We start from the raw sequence: 19497 nt of genomic DNA, 5'->3' as shown, positions 1-19497 counted from the left end.
TTTATATTGTTAGGTTTGTCTATTTTCCATCATTCCCAGTATGTTGTACTGTCTTATTCAAGACCAAACTGATCTCTTGGCAAAGATTTGTTACATTTCAAAGCAAATGATTCCCTAAATTCTATTTCCTTTATTTTTTTGAATTTAGGGGATCATGTGCTCTGAAATAAAGGAAATTGTGTGTTAGATGTGGTTGGCAGGCATTTGGCAAGCTAAGCATAATTTTCAAGAACAACCTCTCCAATTGCCTAAAGAGAAAAAATATCGATCAGTATGTGCTATCTGCTCTAACATGGACACTAACCTTAGAGCCGATACAAAAGCTACGAGTGGCGCAAAGAGCCGTGGAAAGATACAAGCTCGGCATTACAAGACAAGATAGAAAGTCCTGCACATGGATTAGAGAACAAATGAAAGTATACACAATACCATCAAGAGAGTAAAAGAATTGAAATGGAAATGGGATGGTCACATAGGAACTGATGGCAGGTGGACCAAGGCAGTTATAGAATGGATCCCACTTGATAAAAAGTGTCCATGAAAGAGAACTAAAACAAGATGGATCGACGAAATCAGCAAGTATTGCGGGCCCAATTGGCAAAAGAAAGCTCAGGACTGTATAGGTTGGAAACATGTGGAAGAGGCCTTCATCCTGCAATGGATAGACAATGGCTAAGAAAATGATGATGATGATGATCCCCTAAATTAAAATTCTGCTGAATTTTGCTTTCCAGAAATTTAAGTATGTTTGTACCTCCAACACTGAAAGCAATGATGTATAAAATACATAATTGTGGGCTATTTGTATTATCTTATTAAGAGGAGTATTTTAAAAGAAGATACAATGTTGTATTTTCTAATAGTCTGAAACTAATATCTTTAAATGTGCATATTGGACCATTACTATTGAATAAAATTTTTAGCACTGGGAAATGCATAAATGAACAGTTTATTAATTTCTGGTAAAGCTATAATTTTATTGCAAGGTATACAACTGTATAAAATATATTTTATTTAAGAATGAAGACTCCAAAAGCGCAGTTTCACAATAGGGCACAATAATAGGGCCCATTAGCATTTTCCCAACATTATTAAAATGAAAGATACAAATTGAATTGGATGTTGATGATGATGATTATCTCTTTTATTCATTAAACATGAAACTCAGTCAACTGAACATTTAAAAATGTATCACAAATACGATTGGTGCTAATGGTTGATACGAGTTGCTGCCAGCATCCTAGGTATCAACGAAGTATCTTCTTAAAATATATGATGTTCTGAGTAACGTAGTTTTTTGCGGTTCTGCTGATGTTATTGCAGGAAGCTGCAATTTCTTGATATGTTTTTGCATTCTTGGACATGGTATCAAGTGCCCCAATGACAATGGGTATCACTGTTACATGTTTCATCCATAGCCGTGTAGTTTCGATGGCCAGGTCATGATATTTCATGAATTTTTTCCAGTTTTTTTTTCTTTCACTCTGGTGTCTCCTGATACAGCAATATCAATAAAGTGCACACTTCGGCCCTCAACAACCATAATATCTGGCATGTTCCAAATGACGATCCGTCTGTATTAGAAAATCTCACAAGATCTTCACTGTCTCATTTTCAATAACTTTTTCCACTTTGTGCTCCCATGACTTTTTGGATACAGGTATGTTGTATTTTTTACATAATGACCAGTGGACTAATTTAGCAACTCAATCATGTCTAGCTTTGTAATCAGTTTGCGCGATTTTGCTGCACTCGCATATTAAATAAAGTGTGAAACACTTTCAACTTTGTCATTGCAAAGTCAGCAGTTTGGATTGTCAGTGGATTTTTGTATCTTTGCTTTCATGGCATTAGTTTGTAGTGCTTGTTCTTGAGCAGCAAGTATTAAACCTTCTGTTTCTTTCTTGATGGTTCCTCTCTTAAGCCATGCCCATGTCTACCAAGAGCCTTGGTAGTACAGTGGTCTAAGGCACCCTGTTATTAAACTGGTTATTAAGACCAGCTGCCTGTAATTACTGCAGGTTCAAATCTCGCCAAGGCTCAAGGTTGACTCAGCCTTCCATCCTTTCTAAGGTAGGTAAATTGAGGACCCAGTTGTGGGGGCAATAAGCTGACTTTGTATAAATATACAAAAGGATGAAGGCTATTGCTGAGCACATTGTAAGCCGCCTTGAGTCTCCGGAGAAGGGCGGCATATAAATCAAATTAAAAAAAAAAAATTGTTATCACACTTTCCTTCAATGTTTTTCAAGTGGTGTCCATGCAGAGCTTTGGTTTTCCATCCATTTAATCTGTCATCCAACTGTTTTTCCTTATATTCTGCCTTTGTTTCTGTTGTTTTTATAATGTTCTCCGTTTTCACAGCCTGCAGCAATCTTTCTGTGCTTTGGTTCACATAATCATTCAAACTTCATTTTTCTTTTTCTACATTTTGATGGATTTGCAATAGCCATCTGCCCCCTATTCTTCTTGGCAGGTACAACCTGTTGGTGTCACTTTGTGGATGTAAAGTATGGAACATATTCAAAAGTTTACACGTTTTCTGGGCCAGGTTTTCCAGTTCAGCTACAGTCCAGTTGATGATTCCAGCTGGGTAGCGTATCACTGGGACTGCCAATGTATTAATGGCTTTAATTATGTTTCCAACATTCAGTTTTGATTTTAATATTTTGCGGACCCTCCTGATGTAGTCCTTTGCACTGACTCTTTGACTTCCATTCAAGATGTTATCTGCTTCCAAAATGCCTAGGTATTTGTAACTGTCATCCTTTGCTAATGCTTTCACGATGCTTCCATTTCCCAGTTCTATTCCTTCTATTTTTTCCATTTTTCCTCACTGCATGGATAGTATAGCACATTTTTCAAATCAATATTATTATTATTATTATTATTATTATTATTATTATTATTATTATTATTATTATTATTTCATCAAAGGAGTGGCCAACAGTCCACTTTATTGGCTTCATGGGATGAGAATTTGTAGAAAAGTTTATGGATTTAATTTCTTAAAGTATGACTTCTCTTTAATGCCAATTGTGACCAAACCAATCAAGAGAAAATGGAGCTCAGGTTATAAATTGCTTACCAAATCCAATTTATTTCACTGATGTTGACCATTCAAGACCTAAATGATTTATGGTTGATCTGCCACAAAGAAGCCTGCCAGTTATTAAATTAGCAGGAGGGGCCCTTCTGAAGAGGGTTTAATCACTAACTCTTGAGTACTCAGGAGATTGCCTTCCTAAAGTTGGTTCCCAGGCCATGGACTGTGCTTCTCAGGAGATATCTCCACTGTTTAAGAAGATGGAAAACATCTCTCTTAATAAGTAATTATTTTAATAACTGAGTTTAATTTTGGTTTTAACTGTTAAGTTTGCTTTGGTTTATTCTTCATATTTTTTATTATTGTAAGCTGCTTTAGAAGGCAGAATATAAATTCAGTAATGGATAAGTGAACAAATCCAAGGTGTTCTGTTTTAGGAATCATTTCTAAAAGTGAAGAAGGCCAAAATAATGACTTTGTCTCAAGCAAACAAGCTTCTTTCAAAGGTAATTTTGGAGGATAATTCAACCATCCATGTCCTTTTTCCTTCATTACATTAAAAAGTATACTTCATGATTTTCAATATTTTCTTTGTATTTTTACAGATTAATAGAAAATGATAATTTTAAAAGGCATTTACTATAGTAAATACTAGTAAATAAGACATTTTATAATTATGTTCAGTTATTTATTTTATTTATTTTATTTATTTGTTTCAATTTGTATACCGCCCTTCTCCAATAGGACTCAGGGCGGTGAACAGCCAAAATAAAAATAAAACATACAAAATTTAAAAACAGTTTAAAATAATTAAATATTTTTGGCCGCAATTTAAAACAAACCCAATTTAAAATCAGTTAAAATTAACCCAAAACTGTGGGATCAAGCCAGCCCGGCTAGTTGAAATAAATAAGTTATGCCAATATTACAATATGTTACATATTATCAAAGTTACTAAATGTTGGTATTTATGCTAAAGTTACAGATTAGATCCTTGGTTTGGTGTTCAAAGTTTCTGCTTTTCTTGCCTATTTTATTAAAAGCATAATTTTTATTATGCTGGTCTATGACTATAATAAGTGTTTGATTTGATTCATTTTTCTGTTTTTTAAAAAAATTGAAATGTTTTCAGCCAGTCCTACATAATTTAAGGCTATGATACAGGAAATACATTTGGAAACACACTGACTTGGCCAAAATAAGTAAGATGCAGTTTTATGATTTTTGCCTTCCAGTGACCATAGTAACACTTTTAAAAGCACTGCATTACCCAGTTATTTAAAATCTAAATACTATTTCCACTACATAAACTTCATTACCCAAACATCTATTGTCTATTGACTAATTAAAATGGCACCATTTGTCAGTGATGTCATCATTATTTTAGTAAGCTGCAGGGCTGAACAACACATCTTAATGAGAACGCTTCATATGCTTTCCTCCAGTTATTGATGGAATGCAACATAATCTGGGCACATGAGAGATGGTACCCCTCCCTCTTTGATTGGCCTGCAGCTTTTACCAACCTACCTTCTGTATGTTTGGAACTAATCAGAAAGGACTGAATCTGTGCTTCAACATAAGAATTAACTTTCACCAGAGAGGTTCCCTCTCTTGTGGGAAAAATAATAAATTCACAGAATTGTAGAGTTGGAAAGGTTCATAAAGATCATCCAATCCTAACCATTGTGTAGGAATGCCAGAATGACCCTTTCTAAGAGTGGCCACCCACCTCTTCAAAATTTCTATGTTAGGCACATGTAAATCCATTTTTGTCACGAGTGTTTCCAGGATTGCTGTGGCTACTTGCCTACTCACAAACAGTATGGTTTCAATCAAGCCATCTCCTGTTTGTAATTACCTGCAAGCCTTCCCCGCCCTAGTTAATTGCAGGTTAACTCCCCATATAAGCAAGGACCTTTTGCTTGCTACTCGGGCCTAGACTCCTGGTTTAGGCCTAAATGCACAACTCCTGCAAGAAGCTCAGTGCAACGCCGCAGATGGGAGAAGAATGCAGATAAGGACTCCAGACGCCGTTGCAGAGAAACTCCCACGGATGCTTGCCTTTTGCTGTTTTGTAGCACGCAAGCTATCATCGGGACTGCTGTTGCTGGACCTTTTTCCTCCCACAAGCTTCAAGCAATGTTTGCTGTTTTGAACTGTTTTTACTTCAGGTGACTTTTAGCTGTGATGTTTGTGCTGCCCCCATTTTGATTGCCTTGATGATGTATCGATGCCGAAGCTGCTTACCTTCATGCTAGCTTTATTCTCTTGTGAACTGTTTCAGTATTGTGGAGAGGGATCTAGGGAGATAGCCTTGCTTCACATACCCAGATAAGACTTTGTTTTTAATGTGCTTTCTTAAAGACATAGTGCTTTTAAAATGTTTTAAAGTAAATTATATTTTTACACAAGACGCCTCTGTCAGAATTATTTCAGTCTCAGTGTGTTTACTCATGAGCTGGTTCACGGTCCGGGGTACCCCTCAACCCCATTTCATAACAATTTTGATTCATTTTGACTAGAGAAGACTATGTAAGGAAAATAGGCAAAAATTATTTAAAATTGTTCAGGGAGAAGAAATAACAGATTTAAATTATGAAAAATTAGATTCAGTTGTGAGCCAGTTTGGTGCAGTGGGTAAGATCTCAGGCTAGAATCTGGGAGACTATGAGTTCTAGTCCTGCCTTGGGCGCAAAGCTATCTGGGTGACCTTGGATCAGTCACTTTCTCTCAGGTCTAGGAAAGTGGCATTGGCAAACCACTTCTGAAAAACCTTGCCAAAAAAGCTTCAGGGACTTGTCCAGGCAGCCTCTGAGAGTTGGATACGAATGAACATAATGAATAAAAATCAATTGGACATCAAAAAAAACTTTTCATAACTATAAGAGCTGTTGAATAATGGAACAGACTATCTCTGAAAGTGATGGAATCTCTGATGGAGGTGTTTAAACAGTCAATAGATGGCCACCTCTCAAATAATGGAGTTAGACACTGTGCAGGAGGAACAAGATTATCTCTAAAGTGTCTTCAAACCCTTCCATTCCATGATTGTTCCATCAAGCTCTGCAATCTTCTCCATCCCATATATTTTTCCAAGGAACATGTGGATCTCCCTAACTTAAACATTATACCATTCCAGATTTTTCTTTTTTTTTTTATTGCAAAAGTTTTACAATTACATTTTCACCCCTTTCCCCCCCAACCCACCCCAACCTTCCCAACCTCCCTAACCCTCCCTAACCCTCCCCTCCCCCCGGACTTCCACACAGTGTACTCATATCAAATAAAAAAAAAACCCTTTATATAAAACTTATATAAAACTTGAACCCCTCCCTCCCCCTTAATTTTCTTTTTTATCTTCATTACATTAACATATTTCTATCTTAATATATCATTTTCAAATAAAAGCTATTTGATACTTCCTAGTTTGATATTTGTTCTGAACATAATCTATCCACTTTCTCCATTCCCATTCATAAGTCTCTTGTGAACAGTCTTTTAGATATGCTGAAATCTTCGCCATCTCTGCAAAACTGGCCATCTTCATAGTCCATTCCTCGATAGTGGGCAAAGCTTCATTTTTCCAGTATTTACCTATCAATAGTCTTGCTGTTGTTATCATATACAATATCAACTTTGTTTCACCCAATGTAAAACCCTTAACTATACCCAGTAAAAACAGTTGTGGAGAAAAATGAATTTTTTTCTTTAACACATTCTGCATAACCCACCAAATTTTTATCCAAAAAGCCTTAACTTTCCTACAAGTCCACCAAACATGATAATATGTAGCATCTAAACAGTCACATCTCCAACATTTTGGCTGAACATTAGGGTACATACACGACAATTTTTTGGGGTCTAAATGCCATCTAACATTTTATAAAAATTTTCCCTCAAATTTTGCGACTGTGTAAATTTTACATTCTGAACCCAAATTTTTTCCCATGTTTCCAACATCACTGGTTCTTCAAAATTTTGTGCCCACTTAATCATACAATCTTTGACTAATTCAGTTTCTGAATCCCTTTCTAGCAAAACATTATAAAGCCTTTTAATATGCATTGGACCTTTCTCTTTTATATGTCTAACCAATTCTTCCTCATGTAACATAATACCAGTTTTTTGATCCTCTTTCCATCTCAATTGCAATTGATTATATTGTAGCCAAGTTAAATTAATCCCTTCATCCAACAGTGTCTGTAGTGTTTTCAGCTGCCATCTGCCCGCATCTGTAAAAAGAACCTCTTTGTATAAAACCCCCCCGAGTGACATTATATTTGTATTCCACAAAGTATGACCAAGATCCAGCCATAGCGGTAATTTATAATCCCATTTGAGTTGGTGCTTCTTCCAAACTCTCATCAAAGAATCTCTTAGTATATGGCTTTTAAATACTTTATCCATTTGTTATCATAAAATAAGTAAGCATGCCATCCAAATTCCAGATCAAAACTTTCTATGTTTAATATTCCAGTCTTTTTCCTTCCAAACCAATCACTTGTTAAAGTCAAAGCTGCTGCATCATAATATAACTGTAGGTTTGGAAGTTTAAGACCTCCCCTTTCTGGAACATCTTGCATAATTTTCAATTTCACTCTCAGTTTTTTCTCGTTCCAGACAAACTTATTCACTCCAGTTTGCCACACTTTCAGTTGTTTATCACTTTTAAGCACCGGAATCATTTGAAACAAAAAAAGAAATCTCGGCAAAATGTTCATCTTAACTGCTGCTATTCTTCCAAGTAGAGATAGCTGCAGTTTTTTCCAAGTCTCCATATCTTTTTGCAACTCTCGCCACAACACCTCGTAATTATTTTGAAACAATTTCGTGTTGGATTCTGCAACCTGAACTCCTAGATATTTTACCTTTGGTACAATCTCAAAACCTGCCCTCCTTTCAAGCTCGTGTTTACAATCTTGTGTCATATTTTTAACTAACATCTTAGTTTTTTTTTGATTCAGTCTAAAGCCTGACACTTTACCATAGTCTTGTATAATGTCCTTCATCAGGATTATTGATTCCATTGGCTGTGTTAGGGTAACAACCAGATCATCTGCAAATGCCTTTATTCTGTAATCCTCTTGCCTTATCGTTATACCTTTCAAGATATTAGAGTCCCGTATTGTATTTAACAAGACTTCTAGTGATAAAATAAATAAAAGTGGGGACAGCGGACATCCCTGTCTTGTTCCTTTTTCAATTTTAAACTCTGTTGTCAAACTTCCATTAATAATAATCTGTGCCTTTTGCTCTTGATAAATTGCTGAAATCGCCTGTATAAATTGATCCCCAAAGTCCATCTTTTTTAAAGTCTTTAGTAGAAAATTCCAATCCACTCTATCAAAGGCCTTCTCTGCATCCAAAAAAACCAGCACTGCAGGGATCTGTTTATTTTTCTCAAGATATTCCAATAAATCTATTACTTGCCTTACATTATCCTTCATGTATCTACCCTCAATAAATCCTGCTTGATCATCATGAATCACCTTTTGGACTACTGGCATCAACCTGTTGGCTAACACTTTTGCGTAAATTTTATAATCAGTATTCAGAAGAGATATTGGTCTATAATTCTCTGGTTTTTTAGAGCCTGCTTGCTCTTTTGGTATCAAAGATATATAAGCTGTTGTCCATGATGGGGGTATTTTACCCCCTTGTTGTATATTACAAAATAGATCTCTAAGTTGTTCCACCATTTCTACTTGCAAAGTTTTATAATACACTGCAGTCAAACCATCCGTTCCAGGAGCTTAAGCTGTTTTTAATTGTTTAATTGCTACTGCTATCTCCTCCTCTGTTATAGGATGATTCATTCTTTCCTTTTGTTGGTCAGTGATTTTTGTAACTCTTTTATTATCTAAGTATTTTTCTATAAGTCCATTCTGCACATCCTCTTTGGCATATAATTTAGTGTAATAGTCCACAAAAGCTTCTTTAATTAATTTTTGTTGAAAAATTTCTTTCCCTCCAATATCAATACTATCAATAGTCCGTATACTCTGTTTTTTCCTCAATGTATAGGCCAACCATCTGCCCGGTTTATTGGCATTACAAAATGTATTATGCTTCGCATATTGTAAATTTGTTACAACTTGTTCCACCATAAGCATTTGAAATTGGTCTTTCAAGAGTTTTATAACACCACGTATTCTTTCATCTGTTGGGTTTTTAATAAGTAACTGTTCTTTATTCTTTATTTCTGCTTCCAATTCAAATCTTTTCTTTTGTCGAATCAATCTATGTTTAGAGTTCATATAAATAAGCACCCCTCTCATATAAGCTTTGCTTGCATCCCACACAATTTCAATTGGGGTACCTTTATTCAAATTTATTTCAAAAAATTCTTTCAAGTGCTTTTTAAGTTCTATTATATTTTTTTCATATCTGAACAAGTTCTCATTTAATCTCCAAGAACGTCTTTCAGTCTTGCCTGTCTCAATTTCTATCCATACTGGGCTATGGTCAGTCAAAGTTCTTGGAAAAATCTTTGTTCTTTTTGTCTTGATAAGTAGATCATCTGACAACAAAATGAAGTCAATCCTAGAGAAGGATCTGTGTCTGTCAGAAAAAAAAGTGTAGTCCAATTCATTTGGATTATGTATTCTCCAAATATCTTTGATTTCAAAATATCATTCCAGATTTTTCTTATAGCAGTAATCTTCTGAACATATCGCAAATTCAAATTTAGCCTTATCATGTGCATGACATAAATTTAACAAGAGCTTTTGACCAAATGTAGATGTGATCAGTTGCTGAATTTCTAACAATTACAACAATTCTCTTCTAACTCTGACATAAACTATTATAAATCTTAAACCAAAAATGTTAACGTTGTACTAACAATGCAGAAATTACTTTCTCATGGATTCTTCCTGCTGCAGAGATGTCATATTGTCCAGAGAAAAATCCTTTATTGAAAGTCATCTAATTTTGCTCAAATATGACTTAAGGTAAATATAAGATGACAGAGGAGAGACCATGAAACTGCCCATCAACATTCAGCATATGGACAACACTAAAAAAATATCACAAGGTCATTAATGGCATGTTTGGCACAACTATGGATAAACATTCTGGCTTGGTGTTATATGGGAATACAGCACTGTACAAAACTTTCTAGACCTGGAGTTGCCCTTGAGATTCCAAAGTATCATAAGCAGGCTGGGCCTGGAACATCTGGTATTTTTCAAAATTTTGGCATGATGTTTACCAACCAGCTCCATCCTCCATCCTCCTTTTTAAAAAAAGTTTAATGACTTGTTTCCATACTTTTTTACAATTGCAGCACTTTTCCTCCAGGAGACTGATCATATTGTAAGTTCCTACCATGGGGTGAACTAAGAAGCTACTACTTTGTAAATTGTTCAGATGGTTTGAAGTCTTGATCATCATTAAAATTAGCCCAACAAGAACTAACAAATGCAGAACTATGAAATATTGTGGAAGCATGTCTTGCTTGGTAAAGTTTTGGAATATATGCAGATTTTTTAGGAGTCCACAGAGTATGATTCAGAAGAAATATTGCTTCAATGGTATTGAAAGTTCTATCTATTTTTATGGGCATTGTACATAAACAAGTGCAGCTTAGATTGCACCATTACAACTGCCATATTTCCTTTTTTTAATCATTCCGTCTGGGCACTTCTGTATTTGTTATTTTGAATTATCCTGTTGTTTCTTTAAGATAACTATCTTAAAGATAGATATCCTTTTAGAAAGCTTTTGTATTATTTAAATATTACAACTCCCATTATCCACAAACAGTTTGGGTTTTCAGCTTATAGGACAGGTCATAGGAAAACATGTTAGATATCAGTTGCCTCAACTTATTTATTTATTTATTTATTTATTTATTTATTTATTTATTTATTTATTGGTTCGATTTATATGCCGCCCTTTTCTGGAGACTCGGCGGCTTACAATGCGTTAAGCAATAGCCTTTATACTTTTGTATATACCTGCTTAGTAGGGCTTTCCCTCCCCCCCCCAAGCGGTTTTCTTTTTTATACAATAATAATAATATACAATAATAACAATAAGCTGACTAGCTTATTGCCCCCACAAACCAGGTCCTCACAAACTTGGGGCAGATCTGTTCTTTTAAGCAGCAATTGAGATTTTAAAAATGTTGGATTTTAAACTGCAACCTATTCCAACCTCAGGAATATCTACCATTGTAAAAGATTATATAGCTAAGGTCACGATTCTGCCTTAATTGGGAGCAAATTACATTTGAAATCAGTCAGATTTTTTTTCTAACAAAAATGCATAACATATCATAGATAAATATTGTATTTGCAGCAACTTAAATACAAAGCTCAAAAGCATCATTAGTGTATTAAATATTTTTCACAAGCAAATTACAAGAAAAATACAGTCCAAATATATAAAAGTAAAATCTTGGAACAGCATCAATATCATGCAAGACCCACCAAATCCACTCTATTAACATGTACGTATTATAACTATACAGAAAACAATTTCTTTTGAACATAGCCTTGTGCACATGTAAGTCCAACATTTCTATTGATTTATGGTACACCTGTTCTGGAAGACGCAGCTGAGAAAAGCTTTGCAAATGACTATCAACATAGCAAAATGTACAGCCTTAGTGGTTTTTTTTTTTTTTAAACAACCTTTATTAAATACAAAAATATAAAATATCACATCAACCATATACATTGTAAAATATGAAATAAGGAAAGATAAAAGAGCAGCAAGAAAGAGAAAAAAAGGGAGGGAAATAAATAAAGTATAGCCTTACTCTTAACAGCTTTCAGGATATCCCTTTTCTGAGCCTTAAACTATTAGTTTGACTGCAGCAATACTGCCCTCAGGTGGAAGACTAAAATAAAATAAAAGAAAAGAAAAGAAAATTGTCTTTTTGTATTATTTAATCATTGATACCAGAAATTCCAAACTTCATTACTTTGTCAACTGTATTAACTAAATTTAATGAAACCTATAAATATAAAGTGTATTAATCACCATTGATATTTTTAATGTTCAATTCATAATGTCTTGAAAAATGCAGGCAGTAATGATTTTGTCAAGAAGCTTTTTAAATATTACCAGCCAATTGATAATATTGGCTTCCTTTGCAAAACAACCTAACTAGTTTCTAATCCGTTTCTACGTGGAATACAAAATTATGATGATTGTTTAGCATATCTAATCATATAATAAGAGCCAGTAGTGGTTAATATGCTGGCCTTGAAAGCAGGAGACTGAGTTCTAGGCCTGCCTTAGGCATGAAAGTCAGTAGGATGACCTTGGGCCAATCACCGTCTCTCTTCCCAATTTACCTCACAGGGTGATTGTTGTAGGGAAAATAGGAGTAAGAATACTGGGTATGTTTGCTGCCTTGAAATAACCCATAAATATTAATAATCTTATAAAATTACCAAGGTGGGATAAAAGAAAAATCTAAATAAAAGATCTGCAGGACCTCTTGTCTACTTGGTAATAGCAGCATTATCAAAAGGTCTTTTGTGCAACTCAGGTGTACCTGTTTGGGGCCAATGAGAGAGCTTTGAAGAGCTGATTACAAGGCTCAAAGGAGGCCTGCTTTATTACCTCTGTTCTGCTGGTACAAGTAAATAGATATCATTGAGACAGTGAAGTTGCAATCCATTTGTTGCTTACACAATAATGTAGGATAAGAGATATTATTATATGACTCTTTTTTAAGGGAATGTAATTCAACTGAAGAAGCCATATTGTCATCAACTAAGATTTATTGAAATTGCAGGAAAATTGACATACCTCAAATTGCAATTTTGAAAGGGAAAAAAGAAAATTGAGCAATATGAAGATGATCTGTAGATAGCTAGATTGCTCTAAGTCAAAGCAAATAAAATTCATAAATGAAAATGCTCCATATTTTCAGAATTCTGTCATTAAATAGAGTACTAGAAAAAACTGGAGCATAGGAATGACTCCATTTCTGTCATTTCTGACGAAGTTTTTCAGCCACATAAACTTTGCCCTGAGAGAATTCAGGCAAGAGAGATGGCAGGGTTTCTTTATTTCCTGTAATTAAGAGCAGAAGGGGAAAGTAGTAGTATTAAAAACAAGATTAATTGCCAGCTTGAGACAGGAAATACATCTCAAACTGACTGTGTCAGAGGCACCAAGATATAATGTAAAAAAATGTGTCTAATTACAATTTGTGCAAAATATACCAGCATTCATTATGATTAAGTGTAAAACATACTATGCAATTTGGCTTGTCAAGATCTATCTTGGTTTTGGACATCCTGGCTGGTTTACCAAAGAAAAATAAACATCCTGGAAAGTATGACTGTATAGATTCATAAAAGGGGAACACAGATTTAGTTGTTTGTCTCAACTCACTCTCCCTGTGCTATGACTGGAAAAGTAGGAGTGAGTTTAAATGTCTAAGCAGGCAAAGAGAGATAAATGTTATCAAATGGCTAAACTGGTGCTCTTACTGTGCTGAGAAGAATGTAGGTTTAGCCTCTCTCTCTTTCCTGATATACTGTATGCAGAAAAAAGAACAAATTTTGTCCGATGGTTCAGCCCATAGCTTTTTATTTCCTGAGAATGTTAAATAGACTTCTAAAGCCCATATCGAGTTTGCCTATTCAAACCATCTTTATCCTAGTAGTTTAATAGATTGAAGTCATTGTAAACATAATTCAATGGGACTGGTCAGGTAAAGCCAGAGATGTGATTCAAGTAATTTAACAACAGGTTCTTCCTAATGACCAGCTAGGTAAGCGTGGCTGGGGGGTGTGTGGTCCTGTGACTGAGTGGGCATGGCCAACTCAACGTCACTCACCGCAAGGTGGGGTGACGCAAGTGGGCCAAAGTGGTGGTGGTGATGGCCGGAGCCTTAGTGTGGGAGCAAAGCACCCCTGTACTTGCCTTTGTGCAGCAACAACATTCTGCCTTCGTTGCGGTACATTTGCGCTCAAAGCAGCCCTTGCCTCCTGCCGCTTCAGGCTGAGAGCTGTAAGCTACATCCAGGAAGCATTGTGGTGGAGAGAAGCAGCCGGGTCTGATTCTCTGGCACTTCATTTCTTGCTGGGTCTCGCTGCCCGACAGTCAACTTGCAAAGCATCCCTGGCCTGCTCTCGAGTTGCTGTAGGCAAGGGGGATGGGAAAACAGTGAAGCAGCATGGCAGCCAAAAACAAAAGCACATTCCAGACATATCTCTCTCAAGGCTGTCTCCCAGGGTTACCCACAGAGGCTGGAGGGGAGTGATCTCTACAACCCACGAAATTGCTCTGTTGGTGAATGTCACTGATGACAAACCTTGGGGGGAGGGAGAAAACAGGGTCAGGTCTGGGCCCTAAATTACGTGGGGTCAGAGTTGGCTTCACTTGGAATGTGCCAACATGAAGCTCCTAATAAATAACTGGATTTCTTTTGAAGCTTGGCTCGAGGCTCGTGATTTAATTAGGGCATCCGTTGGAACCCTGATAGCAAGCCAACTCTCTCAAATCTAATCTAAATTACCTGGACTCCTGAACCCCGGGCTCTCCAGTCACTCCTCGACCCCTGGGATGCATGGAGAGAAACTCAGACTACCATGGCAGAGGGTGGGCTATCTGAAGACAGCCTGCTCCAGGTGAAACAGAGAGAGGCAGAACTTGCCAACCAGGGACTTCCAGGACCCAGCAGCCTAATCACAACTGGAGTGCAGACCTCCCTGACCATTAAAGCTGAGACGCCCGCCCCAGCAACCGAAGCAAAAAGGGATGAGTCTTGGTGGGAAAGAATCCCTAAAGCAGCTGAGGTTAAGTTCCCCCACCCTAGTGCCCAGAAGGGAAGAAGGCCCCTGAGCGAGTTAGGAAGAGTGGATTGAATGTGACTGGGCAAGGCCAGGCTCCCAAAGCCCCTGACAGAACCCCTGGAGATATCCATAGAGCAGCTGAGGGGGGAATTTGATTGGGCCACCCTTCATGATGAGGGGCCGTCATGCCTCCCAAAAGAGAGGGAAATTGCAGCTGAACCCTTTGAAATGAGGAGATGTAGATGGGAATGCAGCCCCCCTTCTCCACCCAACAGAAGAAGAAGGGGCCCAAGGCTGCAGCCAGTGCCTCCTCCAGACAACAGGCAGGCCACCCAGGGCAGACAACCCCCTCCCTCTCTATGAACTAGAGCCGAGGAAGACGGCCAGACACATAAAGCTCAGCCTTACAGGGATCGACATGAGGAGGGAGGAGCAGTGCTGAATGAACCGCCCTGATTCAGGGGGAAATTTGATGGGGACTCAGATCAGCTGACTCTATTCCTTGACTCAGCTGAGATCCACCTAAAGTGCTATGGACACCTCTACCCATCTCACAGAGCCATGGTGATTATCGTGTTTCCCTGAAAATAAGACCGGATCTTATATTAATTTTTGCTCCAAAAGATACATTAGGGCTTATTTTCTGGTTAGGTTTTATTTTTGGGGAAATACAGTACTAAATGCATCCATCTGGCTGACAATCTTAACTGGGGCTTATTTTAGGGTTAGGGCTTATATTACGAGCATCCTGAAAAATCATGCTAGGACTTATTTTCCGGTTGGGTTTTCTTATTTTCGGGGAAATGGTACCATTACCAAGGGGCTAGAGGGAGAAGCAAGGGAATGGCTAGCAGAGGAGAGCCCCCCAACTGTAAGATGTAGATGACTTCCTACGACAGCTAGAGGCCAGATTTGAGGAGGTGGAGGAGGATCCACATGTGGAAGATGAGCTCAGAAACCTAAAGCAGAGGGGGTGACCCATTAAAGGAACACATCCGTGAGTTCAGGAGAGTCATGGGGAAGTTACCCCTTTGCCGGAGTGGCTGCTACTTCATTTTTTCAGAACAAGCCTGGACAAGCAAATTGCCTATCGGGACATCCCGAACCAACTCTCTGAGTGGTTCTGAGTAGACATAAAAGTCGATGGCGGATTGCATGCCAATAACATGAGAAAGCAACCAGACATCAAGGAGAGAGGACAACCAGACCAGAGACCATCCAGCCAACGGGAAGCCACAGCACGATGGCCAGCCCCAAAACCAACTCTGCCACAAAGTCAGCTGAAATGCTTTGGATGCAGGGGGATAGGCCACATGGCATCAGCATGCATGACCCCAGCACCAAAACCAAAGCCAGAGCCACCATCCAGGGCACAACCAGAATGAGGCCCCAGGTGTGCCACTGACACATCCCAAAAAGCCCTCCAGGCTGCAGAGGTCTCTCCCCACCCAGCCAAAGGGGGGGAACTCCAGCCAACAAAGATCAGTCACTGGGTCCCTATGACAGCAAGGATGAGGATGAAAATGACCCAATGGTGAGTGAACCGGTCCACCCTTTCATCTTCCCAATACACCTCAAAGCCCCAAAAACAGGAACCCAGGGGACTTTTCAAGTCATCTAATAGAGTCAGGTTGCACTAGATGCTTGATCAACCTAACCACAGTCCTAAAGCTGGGGATTAGAGCAAAAAGGCTGGCCCACCCGATCAGGTTCAACCAGAACGATGGGTCCCTATTGCCCATGCCACCCACCTGACCAAACCAGTGAAGCTAAAGCTAGCAAATCACTGGGAAGCAATTAGATTCGTAATAGCTCCCAAAATGACAGATGTAGTCATACTGGGACTCTCCTAACTAGACAAGTGGGGCCCCACCATCTGGTGGCAAGGGCAGCCAAAGGCTGAGGATAGCAAGGGGACCCCAACCCCCTCCACACCAGCAAACAGAAGCACCGCCCATGCAGGGAACCCTTCCAAAAGGCCCACTAGAACAACTGGCAGTCACCTCCGACAAAACCCCTGAGGCTGAACAGATCCCGAGAGAATATCAGGACCTCATGGAACTATTCAGCAATGCTGAGTTGATGTCCTATCATCCCACCATGAGACAGACTGCGGGGCAAAACTACCCAAACTGTATACCATGATGCCTCGGGAAATGCAAGAAATGTGCAAATACATAGACAAAAACCTAGCAAGGGAGTTCATTGAGCCAGCCAAGCCACGGGTCACAGCCCCAGTCCTATTCAAAGGAAAAAAGATGGAACTATGAGATTGTGCATGGATTTTAGAGCAATAAAATGTGTGTGTGTACACAAGCTATACCCTCTCCCTCTCATGAAGGATATGCTGTCTCATTTAGCCAAGGGAAATGTTTTTACCAAATTAGACCTCAGAGAAGCAGACTACCAAGTCCACATCAGAGAGGGAAATGAATGGAAAACAGCATTCAACTGCCCCCTAGGGAGCTTCTAATTCAAAGTGATGCCTTTCAGACTGCAGGGGGGCCCAGCAGTGTTCATGCAGTTAATAAACGAGGTGCTGCATGAGCACCTTTATAAAGGGGTCCTTGTCTACCTGAATGACACCCTCATCTACACTGAGACCATGAACGACCACATACCCCTAGTCTGTCAGGTACTGGAAAAATGTCTGGCAGCCAACCTGTACATCAAGCTATCAAAATGTGGATTTCGCCATCCATGGCTAGACTACCTGGGCTACCGAGTGTCAAAGGAGGGCATAGAAATGGACCCAGCCAAAATACAAGCCGTCCTAGGCTGGCAACCCGCTCACACTCGCAGACAGTTGCAAAGCTTCCTAGGGTTTGCAAATTTCTACAGGCAATTCATCTCTCCTTCACAAAAATTGCCAAACCCATGATGGACCTCCTAATGACAGGGGGCCCAGGGACAAAACCACACCCAGGACAACCCTACAGTGGGACCTATCCTGCCAAAAGGCATTTGAAAAACTAAAAGAACTTTTTGCAAAGGAACCGGCGCTGAAGCATCCTGACCCTGAACAACCCTTTGTTATCCAAGCAGACGCCAGCGATGTGGCAGTGGGAGCAGTGCTACTCCAAAGAAATAGCCAAGGAAACCTATAGTCCTGCACTTTTGCAGTGAGATGGGCACAGCTAACCTGCGCCACCTGTGGAAGGGGGGCAGAGACCATTCAAAGTCTGGACTGACCACAAAAATCTAGAGGCCCTTAGGACCCCACAAGTCCACTGGGCTCAATACTTCAACTGGTTCGACTTCATGCTAAACCGGTTCGACTTCATGCTAAAGCACATCCCAGGGAGGAGGAACTTTTTAGCTGTTGCCCTCTCCCACATGCCCCAGTACAAATGCAGATAGGAGGAGGTAGTAGATGCCATCATCCCCCCCTACCCAAACAACCACCCAAGTGACCACCAGATGACAACCAGACCAGAAACACTAAACCACAAGTGACCTAACCATGAAACTCAAAACCGTACTGCTAGCAGACCCCTGGTTCCAAGACAACCAATACATCTTGACAAAAAGATATGGCCTAGCATGTAAGGGGATGAAAATCTACGTCCCAGAATCCCTACGCATTTTAATCCTCCAGAGGAGCCACGACATCAAACCGGCAGGCTACCTCGGGTTCCTAAAGACTTTACATTTAGCATGGAGGCAATTCTGGTCCAACCTTCTACTCAAACAAGAAACCCTATATCATTCCAGGTAAGTGGCTGTCCAATCTTTTCTTAAAAACCTCAATGATGGAGCACCCAAAACTTTTGAATTCAAGGCATTCCACTGATTAATTGTTCCCACTGTCAAAAAATTTCTCCTTACATCTAGGTTGGATCTCTCATTAATACATTTCCATCCATTACTTCTTATCTTCTTATAACACAAAATGCTAGCTCTCCAACTTCTGGCTGATGTCACAGCAAGATTGGACATGAGGAGTGGTTCTCCGCATTCCCGTGCTGAGTTCTCCCCATTTGAGGGCTCCAAAAGGAGCTAAAACCACCCAATAGGGATGGTAAAGAAAAGAGGGGTACCCTGCAGGTCGCAGAGAGCAGCAACTCTCCTGCTTGACCTTGGGCTTCTTCCCTCTCATCCACAATGAGAAGAGGCAGCCATCATGGCTGCCACAAAGAAATATGCAGGAGCAGTGTAGATGAACAGTGAGTGGAGCTGGGTGAGAAGATTCTTTTTTAATTTAGACCCTAACTTTAAAAGAAAAAAGAAGAAGAAAATCCAGGAAAAGAGAGTCTTAGAACTATTTCTTAAAGCAGTGAACAACCATAGAGCAAAAAATTCTAAACCCGAAAGAAAGGAACTAAGGGGAGAAAAGGTGTTTTTTCAACTTTTTTAAAATTTACTTTTAGTACAAACATTTCACCTTTCATTAAACAGTGTGTCATCTGTGTACAAATATTTTGTGAAATAACAATTAAAGTTTACAACCATGTTTGTTATTTATATATATTCTTTTGTTGTTAATTGCGAAGTCGTGTCCGACCCATCGCAACCCATGGACAATATTCCTGCAGGGCTTCCTGCCCTCTACCATCCTCTGGAGTCTGTTTAAGGTCACGCCAACTGCTTCAGTAACTCCATCCAGTCATCTCATTCTCTGTCGTCTCCTTCTTTTGCCCTCAATTGTTCCCAGCATTAGGCTCTTCTCCAGTGAGTCCTTCC

This window comes from Pituophis catenifer, unplaced genomic scaffold (genome assembly GCF_029215685.1).
Source record: "Pituophis catenifer annectens isolate HBS135680 unplaced genomic scaffold, rPitCat1.0.hap2 SCAF_7, whole genome shotgun sequence".
In the NCBI taxonomy this organism is placed as follows: Eukaryota; Metazoa; Chordata; class Lepidosauria; order Squamata; family Colubridae; genus Pituophis; species Pituophis catenifer.
The sequence above is the reverse complement of the archived record's forward strand: the minus strand, read 5'-3'. Positions refer to the sequence as shown.